At 36.3% G+C, this 18,497-nt stretch overlaps 1 non-coding gene across 1 annotated transcript; it reads left to right on the top strand.

The window, feature by feature from the left end:
- The first annotated feature begins 10,314 nt into the window (after window positions 1–10,314).
- LOC136332766 (U6 spliceosomal RNA) lies at window positions 10,315–10,416 on the top strand. The gene has a single exon (XR_010730910.1). It is a non-coding gene; the product is annotated as a U6 spliceosomal RNA (small nuclear RNA).
- The last annotated feature ends 8,081 nt before the right edge of the window (window positions 10,417–18,497 follow it).

The raw sequence follows: 18,497 nt of genomic DNA, 5'->3' as shown, positions 1-18,497 counted from the left end.
TTGAAGGAAATAACAATCAGAACAGGGCAGGTTGTGCTCAGAATTTATTCCAGGAAGGCAGAAATGTAATGCTTCCTTTTCTCAAATCTGATTCCATGCCCAAGTATTGTAGCTGTTTTCATGACAATTTTTTTTTCAGAACTTATAAGAAAGAACTTAAATGTGATGAGCTTAGAGGGTCTTCTCCTCTTCCACGTGTCTTATTTTTTCTATGCCTTCTAGCCTACACTCTTTCCAGGATTCCTTTTATATTCAAATAAATTTTAAAGATTACTCACTTATCCCCTTCCTAGTATCCCACTCTAGCTGTCCCTCATAAAGGTCTTTTCCTAATTCAGCTTCTTAAGAAATATTTTAAAATAGGTTTTATTTTTCACATTAAACTTTGACATTAACCAAACATAACTCACTATGTGACTTTTAAGTAAAAACAGTTTTCCAAATGTGTATATGTGAATTTTTAAAAAAGTATTAAAGTCTACTGAGTAAGTGAATAATAAGAAAACATTAATTTCAAATTCCTAGACATTATTATCTAAACATGGACAAACCAGAATTTTCTCCAAATTGAATATAAAATCATCAACCTAAGATAATTAGGAGAAAAATTATGTAATGAAATCAACTTTTAAATAGGTATGGCATACTGCATTCTCTAGGAATCTTTAAATGTTTGCTCTAGGATGATCAAAGCAATTGGAATAAAATATAAAGAACCAAAACAACTCTTTGAATTATATTTCTAAAGGTTTATAAATATTCCCAATTCTCTACATTATTTAGGGCAAAAGATACTTTCCCAGGAGGGAAACATTACTTTAAGAAACCACTGCAGTATTTCCTTTGCTAAGAAATAAGCCAGATGGTTCCAACACATGGAAATTTACTTGGGAAAAATTCAGAAAATACAGAGAAACTTAAATAACATTGGAACTAGCTACCATTGTGTGATTCCTAGAAGTTTTCTTCTAGATAAAACATGATGAGATAATTATCAGTGTCTACCAGAAAACAAATCAAACAAACAAAACCTGGAAACCTGCAGCAAATGGTTATATGGGAGCAATATAACATTCTACAAAGAACCTGGGCTTGCGTCAAGATACCCAGATTTTTTTCGTAGCAAGCAGAAGAGAGTAGACTCCATAGATAAATTTAAAATGATTCACTTTAAGTGTGTCATTTGATGTTTTTGACAAATGATGGTATATACCATGAAACCATCACCCTAGACAAAATTTGAACTATTTCTACCACCCTAGAAAGTTTTCTCCTGCTCCATTACAGTCAATCCCCTCCCCCATCCATGCCTCAATCAGCTAACGATTTCATTTCTAGCACTATAAATTACTTTTACTTTTTCTAGAACTTCATATAAATGGAACCACATCATAATTACTGTTTTCTCTGGCTTCAGCTCATGTTGTAGTTTGAACTATTTTTTTTCTTTTTGATTCAGAGTTTATTCAATTGTATACATATGTAATTTATTGATTTCATTCCTTATTAATGGACATTTGGGTTGTTTCTAATAAAACTGCTATGGATAACCAATTATCTTGCTATTAGTTTTTCATTTGTCCCTTTAAATTTTTGTTCCTCTATTTCTTCTTTTCTACTTGTATTTGGATTAATCAGATAGTTTTTAGTATATTATTTACTTCCTTTATTGGCTTCTTAACTATAACTTTTTGTTTTTAATTTTTAAATGGTTGCTTTAGCACTAACAATATGCATATTCAAAAAATTATTTATAGTCCAAGATTTTAACACTTTACCCTTTATATCTGACTCTTCATACTTCCCATGTCACAAAGTAATAATCTGAAAGAGTATAACTCCATTTACCTGTTCTTCTTTTGTGTTATTGTCATTGTCATATTCTTTACTCTGACATAGCTGTCAAGCTCACTTAAAATGTTATTTTTCTTTTAAATGGTAAGTGACTTTTATATTAACCCATTTGTTTACCATTTCCAGTGTTCTCCATTCCTTAGTGTAGATTGGAGTTCCACATAGTGGTATTTCCCTTTAGCCCAAAGACTATCTTCCATCATTTTTTTTAATAATATAAGTTTTCATTATAAGCAGTTTTAAAGACTATTACCAAAATTCTTCAAAAACTGAATTGGCAGGTTTTTTTATTTCAGCAGTGTAAAGATATTATTCCATTGTCTTCTAGCCCCCATGATTCTCATGTTGGCCATTATTTATTTCATTATTCTCCTGTATGCAACACTTTTTCCCCTTTACAGATTTCTGCTGCCTTTGGTTGTCAACAGTTTGATAGTATTTTTTCTTTATTTAATATTATTTATTTCTTGGGTATAAATAAATGTTTTAAATTAATTTTAGGAAAATTTCAGCCATCAACTTTTTAAACATGTTTTCTTCTCACTCTCTTCACTTTTGGGGACTCTATTACATGTAATATAAACCATTAGATATTGTTCCACAGGTCCTGAGGCACTGTTAATTTTTCTTTAATTCTTTTTTCCTCTGATCTTCAGATTAGAAAATGTCTGAATTTTTTCAAGGTCACTGACTCTGTCATATGCTATCCATAATTTTCTGTAAAACTTAGCTGGTGTATTTTAATTATAGTTGTAATTTTTCATTCTAGAATTTTCATATGGTTTTGTTTGTCTGTTTGCTTATAGTTTTTACTTCTGTGCTGAGATACCTTATCCATTACCTCATTAAGACCATGTATTGCTTTACTTATTAGAACACACTTCCCTTTAATTCTTTTAATATATTTATAATAGCGACTTTAAAGTCTTTACCTGCTAAAACTAACATGTGAATATCTTGGGGTTAGTTCATCTTCTCTTGACTAGGTAAGTTCTTTGCATGTCTAATAATATTTGCTTGTATACAAAACTTGGTAGATGATTGAGATTTCAGATTTTATTACCTTCTTTTGAAGAGTACTGGTTTTTGTTCTAGAAGTAGTTCAATTGCTGGCTCACTCAATGGAACTTGGGTAGCCTTGGGCTTATATTATATTTTGTTAACATGGTTCAGTAAAAAGTACAGGTGTTTCTAAGTTCTTGTTACTTGGCCACATTTATCTCTACAGGGGAGAAAGAGTTTGGAGGTTGGGGCTTTGTTAAAGTGGATATCAAGTAGGTCTTATTTTAGAGTGTGGTTCTTACTCATAAAATATGACAACTGGTGTTTCAGCTGAATGACAAGTTGACTCAGTCTCTCTATTCTGATTGGGCTGGAATGCCAATGTACTTTACTACTGCTTCAGCTGCAGCCCACAGTGCCCAGGTAAAGATACTGTCCCCAGAGAGGGCAGAGTGAGGCTGACCTTGTAAGCTTTCCTTCTCTCAGTGATTAGTTTTGTACTGCATGTGATCCAATGTCTAAAAACTGTTGCTTCATATTTCCTGTTTTGTTTTATAGTTGTTTATGGCAGGAGGATAATCCTGTGCCAGTTAGTCAGTCTTATCTAGAAGCAGAAAGCCTCCACAGGTCTAAAATGACTTTGCTTTTTGCCTTAATGTCTTACATGGTGATGCCTCTATTAACTGTCATAGGAAATCTAGGATCAGGAGCAAGTTTGGGAGAATTAATGACAACTCAGGTTTAGTTCATGTTGCATAGGAGGTGTGAGAGAGGCTGGAGATAGTGATATCAATAGTTTTATTAATTCACTAATACTTAACATTTAAAATTGATCACCCTTTATGCATACACAAACTATTTCTTCCTATTATATTATCTTTAAGTATACTCCTTAAAACTTTAAAGGTAAATATAAATAGCATTAATTTTGACTCTTCTTGAGTTATTTTAGAATTAGAATAAAAATTATAGTAAAAAAAAGGTTGTTTTTGACAGTGACATATTAAAACTCAAAGAACTATTTTCTGAGTGGGGAATGACCATCTATTAAATCTTGTGATAAAACTTTTTGTCTTTTAATTCTACCCTGCATGAGTATTACCTCTCAGCTATAGTAGTCTAGGTATAATCCTGGACCACATATGTGTTCTTCTTGAAGTACAACACCTCCAATGTACCAACCACAACTATGAAATTGAGATGCTGACACAACTGGAAGAACACGAGCAATAACTGTGAATATATTTCAGTGTTTCTGTGGGCTAAGTCAGGAATTAAAGTAAAAACACTGTTGTACAACTCTGAGCATTCAGTATTCCACTAGAGAAGTTTGTTTTACCAGTTGTAGAATGAAAGGCAATTGGTGATTAAATGTAAAATTCCTTTGGCAGTCAGTCATTCAGGGGCAGAGGAATTGCACCATGTCCATTTCTGCATGAGTCTGTAGGATGACTTCCCACCTGCAGCCAGTTAATGGCATTCCTCATACATGGTTGGCAGCTAAAGGGGCTGAAACCTTGAACCAAAGGTCCATGGTGATTTGTATCCTCAGGCTTCCTTTCTAAATGTGTTAAATATTGGTCTTCATCAGAAGGAACATTTTGGTGCTGCAAGTTTACCAATTTTGCTCTCCTTCTTCCTCCTCCACTCCACTTTCTTTTCCTACTTCTCCTGCCCTTCCTCCCCTTTCCCCCCACTCCCCGCTATGACCTGTTTCTGACTATCTCTGGTTCTGCTCTTTGTTCTATAAATGCATATTAATTTGAACTCATCTTGGTTTGCATAACAACAGGCAGCGGTTTTTTTTGTGAGAGTTATAGCAGAAGAAATAATTAGCAATAATTTAATATCCTTTAGCTAACTCGCTTACCATTATAGGGTTGGCTGCTTTAAAGCCTGTATTTTACTTACTTATTTGCTTACTTTCTTAAGTAATTAATTAATATTCCTGATGCTTAACTTTTTTTTTTTCCAATGAGAGACAGACAGGAACAGAGAGAGATGAGAGAAGCATCAACTTGTAGTTGTGGCACCTTAGTTGTTCATTGATTGCTTCTCATGTGTGCCCTGACTGGGGAAGGGGTTTCCAGCTGAGCTAGTGACCTGTTGCTCAAGTCAGCAACTTTGGGTTCAAGCCAGCAACCTTTGGACTTCAAGCCAGTGACCTTGGGCTTCAAGCCAGCAACCTTTGGGCTCAAACCAGCTACCATGGGGTCATATCTATGATCCTGTGCTCAAGCCAGCGACCTCAGGGTTTCAAACCTGGGTCCTCAGCATCCTAGGTCAATGCTTTCTCCACTCCTCCACTGCCTAGGCAGGCCTAACTTGGCACTAACCCATGGAAAGTGTGCACGACAAATCTTTGCTATTGAATTAACACCAGGAAAACACCACCTGTTCAGTTACTCTGGCATAGGAGACTCTAATGAAAGGTAACATGTTGATATTCCATCATCTTCAGTCCAAACTGCCCTCATGTGCTTTCTTGACTTTATGGACTGAAAATGGCATTCTTTATCAAAGAAATAGACATTGGCCAACATTGAAAACCTGCAGAACCCTGGCCTCGTCACTTACTACTTCGCTATGTGACAGTGGGCAAGCTAGTAATGTCTCAGGTCTCCATTTCTTCATTTGTAAAATATGGATAGTAATTGTACTGACTTCATAGGATCACTATGAGGATTGAAAGATTACACATGTGCTGGGCACAATAGACCTTAATCTATACTTATGATTATAATTATTATTATTTTTATTATATAATTTTAAGATAATAAGAATTTTAATAATAAGAATGATAATATTTATTAATGTCAACTACTTACTTCATAAATGTCATCCAGAGCAGTGAATACCCATAATTTGATTATTAACCAAAAATCTGATCACACACCAAGTATTTCTTCTAAAAATAATCAGTTCTGGTATAAGCAAAGGTTTTTAAAATATTTGTAGCCTATTCTCATGCCTGAAGTAATGTATAGGTGTATTTTTTTTCCTTGATAACTGTAGTTTTCTGAATTGTGTCCTTTCAAAAGTTACGTTGCATTCCTAATTCCCAATACCTGTGAATGTGGTCTTATTTGGAAAGAGGGTCTTTGCACTTAGAATCAAGTCTTGATGAGCATACTGGATTAAGATGGGCCCTAAATCCAGTAACTGGTGTCTGTATGTGAGAGAAAGGGTGATATTCTGATGTGGAGATTCAGACACAGAGTGAAGAATGCCATGTGATGGTGAAGGCAGAGCCTGGAATGATGCAGCTGTTAGCCAAGGAACCCCAAGGAAACGCAGTATCCTAGATGCTAGTAACAGAAAAGACCGTCCCTAGTGTTGCAGAGAGAGCATAGTACCGCCCACGCCTTAATTTTGGACTTTTAAGGCTCGAAAACAATGAGAAAATAAATTTTTGTTATTTTAAGCCACAAAGGTCTTGCTACTTTTTTATGACAGCCCTCAGAAAGTAATACAATAACTTATAGAATAGGGGGCCACTTTTTCTCCATTTTTTAAAAGTTCATTGCGAAACAAAGCTTTAAAAATATCTTTAGTTGGATTTTGTTTAAAAAATACGGTTTGTAGTCAGGAACTTCACACTTCATTTTCCTTTTTAAATTTTTTGGAGGGGAATGATATTTATAAACTATGGAAATACAACTACAGGAAGAAGTGTTTTAAACATGGGGATATGTTTAAGTAATGCTACTGATCTTTAAGGAGTGTGAGTTACATTCTAATACTGTGGAAGTTCTTTATAATGTTTTCCAGGAGACGAGGTTTTTTGAACTCTATATGCAGGAAAACATTACATGGGGGAAAATATTGCTTTATGGGTCTCTGGCTAGGACTTTTAAGTGTTATGTATGAGAAAACATTGAGACTGGGGGAAAGGAAAGATGTTATAATAAAGTGATCTTGTATTATGTTCCAAAACACCAAATTCTGAGGATCATTAATAAGTAACCCTCACATTCATTCTTATTCAATTGCTTTTATTCAAATTGATTTTACTTGCATTAAAAATGTTTCCTTTGGAGGTAAAATCAAAACTTAAACACAAAGCTTTTTTTTTTTCTTTTCTGGGGGCTACAGCAGAGTGAGTGACCCCTTGCTCAAGCCAGTGGCTTTGGGCTTCAAGCCAGCAACCATGAGGTCATGTCTGTGAACCCACACTCAAGCCAGTGACCCCTCACTCAAGTGGTGAGCCCATGCTTAAGCCAGCGAGCTCGGATTTCGAACCTGGGTCCTCTGCATTCTAGTCTGATGCTCTAGCCACTGCGCCACTGTGCCACTGCCTGGTCAGGCTAAACACAAAGCTTTTCAAATAAAATCCTACAGTGCTTATATATATAACATAGATACAGACAGACAACAGGGTGGCAATAGCCGTAGGGAAAGGGGTGAGGAAGGAAGGGGGAAGAAGACAAATAGAAGGGACTTGGGGAAAGAGTCTCTGTTTGTGCTGGAGGGTGCACGATGTGGTGTGTACTGGTGTTATATTTATTGAGTTGTACACTTGAAACCTGTATGGTTATGCAAATCATGTCATTGCAATAAATTTAAAGAAATAAATAAAAATAAGTATATAAATATTAAAAATCCTATACCATTTTTTGAGATACTGCATTTCTATTAGGGTAAAGGACATATAACATGCTCCCTAAATTATAAAACTATGAATATACAACTGAGATCATTAAGTAGTAGGGGCATCCAGGACTTGAACAGCAGGCAGTATGGGGAAGAAGAAAGAGCTTCGAAGTTAGAGTCCAGATAATTGTAGGATATTGGTGAATTCAGTTACATTTATTTACCTTTTAGTTTTCTCACCTAGCAATTACATCTTACCTCATTGTTCTTGAAAGGATTATCTGAGTTAATATATACAAAGTAAATAGAATAATTTCTAGCATTTTATAGAAGATCAATAAATATTTCTCTTATTTCTTCTCCATTAAATCTTTAACACACATTTGAGATCACTTCTTTGTTTTTACATCCAGGAACTGGGAACAGGCTGGATGAAATTCCAACACTATGTTCATAGACCCAACTGATGCTGTAATGACCGGGAAGTTACATTTCCCTTGGAAGGAGTAGAGGCTTTCCGTAATACCAGGCAGTCCTGAAATTTGCCTGTTCAGGTGTAATCACAGTGCTTGTAGGGGATTTCTGCTCACTTTGCATTTCTCAGATTATGTGAATGGAGGAATGCTGCATTGGGAACAATAATAGGCTGGGGTAAATCTTTCAAATCTGTTTGGCCCCTAATTCCTTCAACTGTAAGCAGGTAGAAATAGACTGATTTATTGGACTCAGACACTCATGGGTTTGAATCTCTGTTCCATTATTTAATACTAAAAAAAAAGTTTCCTTTCATTAGATCAGTGGTTCTCAAACTATAGCATGAATCAGAATCACTTGGAAGACTTATTAAACACAGAGGTGCCCCTCCCCCAGTATTTCTGATTCATTGTGTCTGGGGTGAGGTCCCAAGAATTTGCATTTCTAACAAGTGCTCAGTGAAGCTCCTGACCATACATTGAAACTTAATAGTCTTCCATAGAATTGTACACTTGAAACCTATTTATTTTCATTAATCAATATCACCCTAATAAATTTAATGGAGAAAAAGAGACCCTTGCTAGGTGGCTCAGTTGGTTAGAGTGTTGTCCTGATATCCCAAGGTTGCAGGCTTCATTTCCAGTCAGGGCACATACAAGAATAAACCAATAAATACATAAATATGAATAAATAAGTGAAACAAAAAGTCAATATTTCTCTCTCTCTCTTTCTCTCCTTTGTTTTCTCTCTAAAGTCAGTAACTTAAAAAATTTTAAAAAAAAAGAAAAGAAAACCAATACTTTGGATCAGGAATCAGCAAAATACAGCATTTGGACCCAATTTGGCCCACTGCTTGTTTTTATAAATAAAGTTTTATTGAAACACACAAGTGCTCACTTAGTTTACATATTTTCTGTTCACAGCTGCTTTTGCACTATAATGGCAGAATAGAGTGGTTGCTACAGTGACAACTACATAGCCCACAGAAGCTAAAATATTTACCATGTGGTTCTTTCCAGAAATTTAACAGAACTGTTCTAGACTGTCATATGATATTCTTCCCAAGTAGTTTTGGGAGTCTGATAATTTATTTAAATTTTCTTTTCTGCTTGGAGGTCTAGATATCTCCCAAAATATTAGAAAATATGCTCTTTGTAAACTTGGAGACTTAACTGAATCCTGAGAAATATAATGGTGTTCTTGCTTAGCTCAGTTTGGTCTGAACCCCAGCTCTACTCCCACTTATTGTTGTGTGGCTTTGAATAAGTTCACTTCTTATATATTAAATGGGAATTATAATAGTACTTGTCACATAAGGTTATTGTAAGAAATTAAGATAGTTATGCATTTGAAGCACCTAGAAAATTCCTAGCATATAGAAAGCCCTCAGTAAATGTTCACTACTACAATTACTATTATTACTAAGGAAGAAAGAAACTTCAGAGTGTTCTGTTCTTAGAAACGTGCTTTCTCTTCTCAGTTTTCAAGCTTTTAATTAGTACATGAGATCAAGAGTAGTCATTGTGTGTTTATGATAGTAATGCAGCCACTTACCCTAGTTAAAATTATTTGATCACAAATCTTGCTATCTCTAATAATTATCAAAAACAAAGAGAAAGAGTTGCATTTTTATGGGAGTGATTCATTAGAATTAATGACAAAATTAATAGGATGGACATTATCCAAATCCTTGCTTTTCCAGCAGTCCTTTGTAGAGACTTAAAGCCTTTTCTGAAGTGGGATGGAGATCAAAGTTCCTTTAAATAATAATAAAAAAAATCTAGCATATCGTACTAAGGAATCTCTGTGGTCAAGCTTAAATTTTTATACTGAGTTGTTTGTTCTGAGTCTGAAGCCCTCCAGAAAAGTCTTGGGAAATAAGTTCTCTTTGAGTTCTGTCTTAGGGTTGTTTTGCTTGTAGAGTTTTACCTTCTAATAATATTTGAACTTGAAGTACCAAGCACACAAATGATGAAATATAGAGGCTTACTCAGTGGTGTGAGCACAGTATCAGTCAGCTCTGGCCTCCTTCTTGTTTTGTCCAGACTGTAATCATGTTCTCACTCAACAGTCTATCAGCACTCTTTTCTTTAACCTCCTAACAGTGCAACAGTTTGAGTTAGGCAGATCTAGATTCAAATACTACTTTTCCCTCCTGGAAGCTGTGAGCCTGGACCCCTATTTCCTCTTTTCGAAAATGAGATGACTGACTAATGGAGGTATATCGTGAATATTAAATATGAGAACAAATGACAAATACTTTTAGAATTCCTGATGCTTGTAAGGGCTTCACAAATATAACCTCTTTTGTCTTTTATCCCCAACCTACACTTGCCATTTATTGAACTACGTAATGCGACTTTGTAATCTGTCTTTACTTAATTCTTTACATATGCTTTCCTATTGCTTGCTTTAGCATAACATATACAGAGAAGATTGGCATGGCCCCTGTAATAAAATGACATGCAAATTCATGAACTGTTCTGTATATTTTTATATAAAACTGAATAAAAATAATAAACAATAAAAACAAAAATTTATACCACATACAACAATGTGGTGATTACCAGAGGGAAGGTAAAAGGGTAAAGGGGGCCAGGTACATGGTGACGGAAGATATGACTTTGGGTGGTGGGCACACAATGCACGACACAGATCTGAATCATAGAAATGTACACCTGAAACCTATATGATATTATTAAACAGTGTCAATCCAATAAATTTAATAAAAATGGTAATAAACTGGGAAACATAAAAAAAATAAATGCTTCTCTAAATAATAAGAATTTGTGTCTTTTAAGCTGAAGTGTAACCCTCACTGAGAGGAAACAGCCATCAGTGAAAGAATTAAAAGCAGCTGGGACTAGGTATAAATGTTCCGTAGCTCAGGGGGAGCTGGAGAGTGCCAAAGGGCCAGAGGTATCACTCAGGCCAGGATAAATTAACTGCTGCTCCAGAGAAATAAATTGCTATGGGAGAAACCTGGTGGTGTTAATGAGGCAATTAACACTTAAAAAATAGTAGCTAAATTCTACTTGAAACAAATGGGACTGAAAGTAATGAAAATGGCCTGGGGCAGTTATAGGTGCAATTAAGGTGAACCCACACATAGACTTTAGGAAACTCAACTGCTGAACTAGTTCGGTACAACTTTATTTTAAAGGCCCTCGAACCATGCTATTACATGGGTAAGAAAAATACAACATATACATAGAATTAAAGAATTTGTTTTAATTAAAAAACATGGGTGAGTGGAGAGTTTATTCCTGCATATATATAGTACTTCTCCACTCTAGAAGTAAATCCAACTATTTTACTGATATTTTCCCATTTCCGTATTTCCTGATGACAGCTTTGGAATTGCTGGTGAACCCTCCCTAGGCCTGTCTGCCACTGCAGTGGATTCAAAGTTGCAGAACAAAAGCCATGATCTACACACCTTTTTTTCGAGTCAAACCAAATCCTAAATCTTTAACTTTGATGATAAAAAGCTACAGTTCAACCTTCAATTTTTCTACTTCTCTGCTCTCAATCAGATATACTTCCTCTCGACCCCAAGCAGTGACTATCTCTCGGTTCGTGGTTCTTGATTACAGAAATTGGCTTCATCTGTCCATCTCAAGCACGGCAACCCTCTCCAGAGAGCAGCAGGAATGACCTTGAGTTCAGTATTCCTATTATCATGGCAGAGGACTGAGAGGTGATCTGCAGAAGTCATGTCATTTCTTACACGGCAGCCTGGTCTCAGTAACACCTTACCAGCACCTCCTAGGAACTTCATAAACACTTGTTGATTAAAAAAAAAGTTAAAATGATGATTAAAACATAACGTAGTCCACTTTCCCCTCAAGAGAAAAGTTTTAAGATCTGAAGGCAGAAATACTCTGAATTAAATATTAACTTTATAGCCATTTTGTCATGTTGTTTTATAGACTATCTTTGAAAGTTTCCTGTGACCTTCAAATAAATAGCCAGAACCTCTTAAAGGTGCTGGAGAGCAGAATTAAGAGTGAAGGCTCAGATACGCTTTGCCTGCTAGAGAATACAATATTTATAGACAAATTTGTCTAGTTTGGAGTTTAAATTTCTACCTTATCTCTAATTAATGAAAAACTTAAGCTTCACAAGGCAAGAAAAATTTGACTAGGTTGATTTAACCAAGGTTGGTCTGACCAAGATTCTTTTAAACCCAATTATTCCTAATGTATTCCAGAATCTTTCTTCCTGAAAAAAGCTTATATTTGATTAGTTGACTCTATGTAAACAAAAATCAATGAGGCTGACAGTTAGTAAATTAGCTTATTTATTGTTCAGATGTATAAACATTTCTGAAACATAAGCAATGACAACAAACAGTTTGGAATTGTCTGACATCCTCAGGTATGGAAGGAGGGTGTCCAAGGCACCATTGGATTAAGGAGGAGGGTCCTGAGAAGCTACTGAACAGAGTTGATGTAGAAGTACCCATTTTCCAGCCCTGGTGCCTGCCTTGCATGGCTATTAATTTGTAAAAGTCATTCAGCCCTTCAAGAGTAAAACATGGATGTTTAATTTCTCAAAAGAACTGGCTCAGTGGCAGAGAAGAATTTATCAGGAGAGTTAGACAATTACACAATGATCTTAGGACAATGTGTAAAAAGCATCCAGATGATTACAATGGTGCTTTTGTTTTATGCCAGAGCATCTTAATTTTATTTGGCCTTCTTGATGTTGGCATTGAAATACACAAACAGCTGTTTTACATCAATACACATTTGGTACATTCCACACAGTCTATCAGTTGTGAAGTACAATCAATCAACTCCCCAATTTTTCAGCAACCACAGGGCTAGATAAAATATACTCGGTAAGACAAAATGGTTTCAATCCTGTAGACAGCAGTATTTTACACTAGCCACATACCTCCTTCTTTGCCACTAATATATTCTTTCTCATTGCCTTTAGCACCCATGACTAATAATACCCTATGCCTAATTTCAGGCTGCGTTCTGTCCTCATCTCAACTTTATTAGTTCATGTTAATCCTGTTTGTCTGAGTGAAAATAACAGATGGCATCTTTTATAATTAGCATGTTGGTCATACAGCTTTAGGTTTGTTTAGTGGATGGTAGGACAGAATTTGTGTCTCATGGCCCAAGTCTAATTTTCCTTCCATCAACACTGTGACCCTTACTAATCAGAATTTGAAACTTCTATTATTTAACAAGCTGAAAAACACTTTCTCTAATATATATATATATATATATATATATATATATATATATATATATAATGAGTAGATATTCTGAGAAGAAAATTTGATTATATAAATTTTGGGTGGTGGGCACCCAACTATTTTCCAAATAGTAATTTGGCATGCTGTAGATAATTTAACCCTATAAGAGAAATTAATAGGATTCCAAATAAATATATGATCTATGAATGTGGTAATAGGGAGGAAATAAAGGTGACCCTGAAAAAATTAGCATGAATTAAGGTACATGAGCAAACCACTGAGTTGAAGCAATCTTTAAACATTGAAGAAATCACACACAAGCTGTAAGTCAAATAAACTTAAGGGTGCCTCCTTGTGTCACACTTTTAAGGTGGAGAATTCTGACATAGCGACTAGAGAACAATGAATGACTAAACTAGAGCTAATGACCCTGTTTCACGGGAGAATAATATTCATTAGCTATTATTAGTGGTACTTTGTAGACATAATATCTTCCTTCCATTACTTAGTTACTAGAAAAATGAGACTATTCTAAACCAATTTTTCTGTAATAATGTAGTACATGGTGTTTCCCAAATCCATACTACCTGAAGATTCACTTTCACTCTGTGTTCTTGGATTAATGCTGCCTCTGACCAAGGGGATCTGAGAATCGCTCTCTGAATTAAACATTCCAGTTCCCACTAATTGGGCTCTACTTTTGGCCTTCTCCATCAGTATTTGTTCTTCAATAAACAGATTCTGATTTAGATGCCAATCCTTATTTTATCTTTTATTATGGTGCCTAAAAGAGTTCTAGTCCCTCACTTGCATACCTGTACTAAAACAATAGGGATTTATTGTTTTTAATCACTCAATCCAAACATAACTTAATTGCTGCTCTGATTGCTAGCATGTACAGAAATGTTAGTGAACTTAGCTATAATCAACTTCAGGCAGCAAGCCAATTCTGAGATAGATTTCTGCAATCAAAATCAACTGCAATCTTGATTGGAATGAAGAAAAAACATGGAAGTAGAGGTTAACATCATAAAATGAATAGAAGAATCCAGTGGAGGAAATTACCTTTCCTCACTTTTCTTCTTAAGATGTCTTTCAAGATCTTTTTAGACTGGGAATCGAGACCATTTCCCTGGTTACAAGGCTCTGTATCATTAAGGTGACAGATACGGTGGACTCTCCATTCTAGAAGATTATATTGGCAAACACCAAGATTCAATATTGCACATGTAGTATGTGTGATAGGCAATTTGAAATAAGTTCTAGAGTCTCTACCATAATGATTAGACTTATTTCCCTGAAACTTAAGCATCAATTACTGAGAATTCATTTTTTCCCCCTGATACATATTGTCTTCTTGCCTGGACTTTGTTAGAAGATTGTCCTACCTGTTTGAATGGAAATCCTGATTTTGGTCTGGGTTTGGACCTCATCATTTCCTACCCCAGCCTTATCAGATACTATCCTAACCAAACAACCACAAGAACCCATCTGCTCCTTCCTGGAATGCTTTACTGAGACTCCTCTGACCCTGCCAGTTTATCTGGGCCCCTGGACCGGCCTTCACTTTGAGACTTAGAGTTTTTGTTTCTGCCTGGCCCATCATCATGAGTTATAAAATCATGACAGGCTCTGAGACAACTCAGGCTTTTCCTGCCAGGAATTCTTCAGACTGAAAGGCCATTCTGGTTATCCTACCATGTGACAAGTATCTTCTGTTTCTGAGAAAAAAATATACAACCTTCTAAGAGCTAATAGCATCATTGAAAGTCAATAGTTGGACTAGATAATTTTAAAAATCTCTTACAGATCTAATTTTTTTTTTATAGGGACAGAGAGAGTCAGAGAGAGGAATAGGTAGGGACAGACAGACAGGAACAGAAAGAGATGAGAAGCATCAATCATTAGTTTTTTGTTGCGATACCTTAGTTGTTCATTGATTGCTTTCTCATATGTGCCTTGACCGTGGGCCTTCAGCAGACCGAGTAACCCCTTGCTCGGGCCAGCAACCTTGGGTCTAAGCTGGTGAGCTTTTTTCTTTTTTTTTTTTTTTTTTTTTTTGCTCAAGCCAGATAAGCCCTCATTCAAGCTGGTGACCTCAGGGTCTCTCGAACCTGGGTCCTCCACATCCCAGTCTGACGCTCTATCCACTGCACCACCATCTGGTCAGGCCCAGATCTAAATTCTGAGTTTCACATTTTATGGATAAGAAAACTAAGGTTCAGAGAAGTTCACAATGAGAGAGAGAGAGAAGTGAGAGTGAAAGAGAGAGAGAGAAGTTGACTGCTGATAAAGGTGGAGGTTCCATAAGAGATGCGCTGGTAAATATTTCACAACCAGATCTCCTGGGAGAGATGGGAGTCCTTTCTTATAGAATTTCTGTGGTGTAATTCTATGCTGCCAATTTCTGTGGTGTAAATATTCCCATGATCTAGTACAAGTCAGTTACAGCACATCCCCAACAAAGTTCTGGACTTAAACAGTGATAATGAAAAGATCACTTACTTAGTTCTATTGCTCTGCACTTTTCTTTTACAGATGAGATCACTTAACCCCAACCAGTGTGCATGATACCACTGTAGATTTTGAGACCAATCCTGTCCCTAGACACACAGCATACAAGGTCCCTAAGCCAGTGATTCACTGACAGAGCACTGACTTCTTCAGCCCTCCTCACCCCTGTTCCCTACCTTGTCCTTTATTTCTTCTTTGAGAATATCTAGTCTCCTCAGGGGCTGGAGTTTACCTTAAAACTTGGGTTTCTGTAGATGATATCTAAGTTCTGTTCTAAAACACACTTAGGAGTTTATTATACTCCACTTTAATATTCTATTCAAATGTGCAGGTGAGAACTAAAGCACTGAGAAAGGCAACTACAGTTGAATTGTGCAAGTGGGCACAGGGGTGGTATGAGAAATGCTCATAATGAGTAAGCTTCCAGATCTACAGCCACTATGAAAATGCATGATTTCTAAGGACATTGAGCTCCTTTATCTTCTTTTATGTCCAACTTACAAAAGATAAAAAGTGGGTGAAAGCCTTTGATGCTGAATCAGAGAAACATCAGAGTTGTGGACAAAAGACATTCCACTATGATATATCGAATTAAAAATGTAGCCTAGGAAACCCTTCATGAATAGCTGATTTTGAAGCCAGATTTAAAAAAAAAAATACTGACTTTGGTGCAAAAATGAATAGTCATACACAGCATGATCAGAAATCATAGTTCACTGAGCAATTTGTTAACATTTCTAAGAAAATCAGCACAACAGTGAAATAAATAAATAAATAAATGATAATGTACTCAACAAATGAACTATTATGCAAAACTTTGTAATTATAGTTATGAAGACCATGTAGCTACATGAAGAACATTTATTATTTGTTAGGTTAAAAGATATAACTTGTTAGGTTAAAATGCTAAGAATATAGCAATACTTTTTTTAAAAATTTTATTTATTTATTTCAGAGACAGAGTGAGAGTCAGAGAGAGGGATAGACAGGGACAGACAGACAGGAACGGAAAGAGATGAGAAGCATCAATTATCAGTTTTTTGTTGCAACACCTTAGTTGTTCATTGATTGCTTTCTCATATGTGCCTTGACTGCGGGCCTTCAGCAGACCAAGTAACCCCTTGCTCGAGTCAGCGACCTTGGGTCTAAGCTGTGAGCTTTGCTCAGACCAGATAAGCCCGCGCTCAAGCTGGAGCACGACCTTAGGGTCTCGAACCTGGGTCCTTCTGCATCCCAGTCCGACACTCTAAACACTGCGCCACCACCTGGTCAGGTGATATAGTAATACTTTTTTAAATGCACATGAGGGTAAAAAAGCTCCAAAAGGAAAAAATTTTAAATTGTTACAGTAGAATGGGAATTATTTTTTCCTTTCCAAAGTTTCCTCAATATATTTATATTATTCGTATAATAAAAGAATGTCTAAGTTAAAAACAAAAAAATAAATAAAACCTTTACAAGCACACTGGATCCCTGATCAGGACCCTGGCCATTCTAAAACACAACAAAAACCCTGCCCTTAATGGGACCTTCGCTGGCCTCCTGTAAGCCTGTGGCAGCCCTCATCAGATCTCTGAGATCAGAAATATATTTCAAATACCTAAAAGACTTGTGGCAAAGTGAGGACATCTGAGGTGAGTCGCTCTCATCCATGCTTTTTTCCTCAAGCCCCTAATGAAAGGCCAGGCACCCTGCCCCATGCTCTTACTGTGATGGCACGCCTCGTTGGGTACAATCTGCTAGTGAGCACCCCCTTCCCTCTCATGGTGGTCTCTGGATCCTTTACTCTAGTGGTCCCTAACCTTTTTTGGGCCATGGACCAGTTTAATGTCAGAAAATATTTTCATGGACCGGCCTTTAGGGTGAGACGGATAAATGTATCACGTGACCGAGACAAGCATCAAGAGTGAGTCTTAAACGGATGTAACAGAAATAATCTGGTCATTTTTAAAAAAATAAAACACAGTTCAGACTTAAATATAAATAAAACGGAAGTAATGTAAGTTATTTATTCTTTCTCTGCGGACCAGTTGCAAATGGCCCAGGGACTGGTATTGGTCCACGGCCCAGGGCTTGGGGACCTCTGCTTTACTCTATTGCTAACTGACTTTCTTGCATTGGTCTTCTCCTGGTCTTCCTCAGTTGCTTCCAAACCACTTACCCTTCTCGGGGCTCACTTTTCCTTGTAATATGTCTCACTTGTTTCCCTCCTTGGTAATGTCATCTATGGTTTCCTGGCAACTTTCTCTCTTTCATTAAAGACTTAAGCACATGCTTCAAAATCTTCCTCTTCACCCCCACCAACAAAACCCAAATCTAGATCAACACTACAATTGCATTCTTTCTCCAGATACCAGGGTGACTAAAAACTGCCGAAAAAGCAAACAACTGCCAATTGGAGCTGTTAGAAATTTGTGATCTCCCAATTCTGTCTCCTCCAGAGGCACTTTTCTCTGCCTGTTTATTCGATGTTGATCTTTTTGCAGGATTCTGCCTTTGGTGTTCTTCTTACTTCATGTAATTCCCTCTGTGACTACTTCCATTCCCATGGTTTCAACTCTCATTTACAGAAGATCCATTCCAGATCTGTATGTTTAATTTACACCTCTGCCTTGAGAATTATCTTTTCTTTACACATTTTTGCCAGGACTCACAGGTAATTCAAACTCAATGTGTCTGAACTTAAATTATCATCTTCTCTGTCAAATTTGCTTTTCTTCTTCATTTTCTGCAGTGTTATTCTGCAGTGAATAGCACAGGTCACCTTGCCTAAGGTAGGCACCTGGGAGTTAGCCCACATTACTTTTTCCTCTCTTTGAAAATCCATGAGTCACAGAGTCCTATT

This window comes from Saccopteryx bilineata, chromosome 3, assembly GCF_036850765.1.
Source record: "Saccopteryx bilineata isolate mSacBil1 chromosome 3, mSacBil1_pri_phased_curated, whole genome shotgun sequence".
Classification (NCBI taxonomy): domain Eukaryota; kingdom Metazoa; phylum Chordata; class Mammalia; order Chiroptera; family Emballonuridae; genus Saccopteryx; species Saccopteryx bilineata.
The sequence above is the reverse complement of the archived record's forward strand: the minus strand, read 5'-3'. Positions and strand labels throughout refer to the sequence as shown.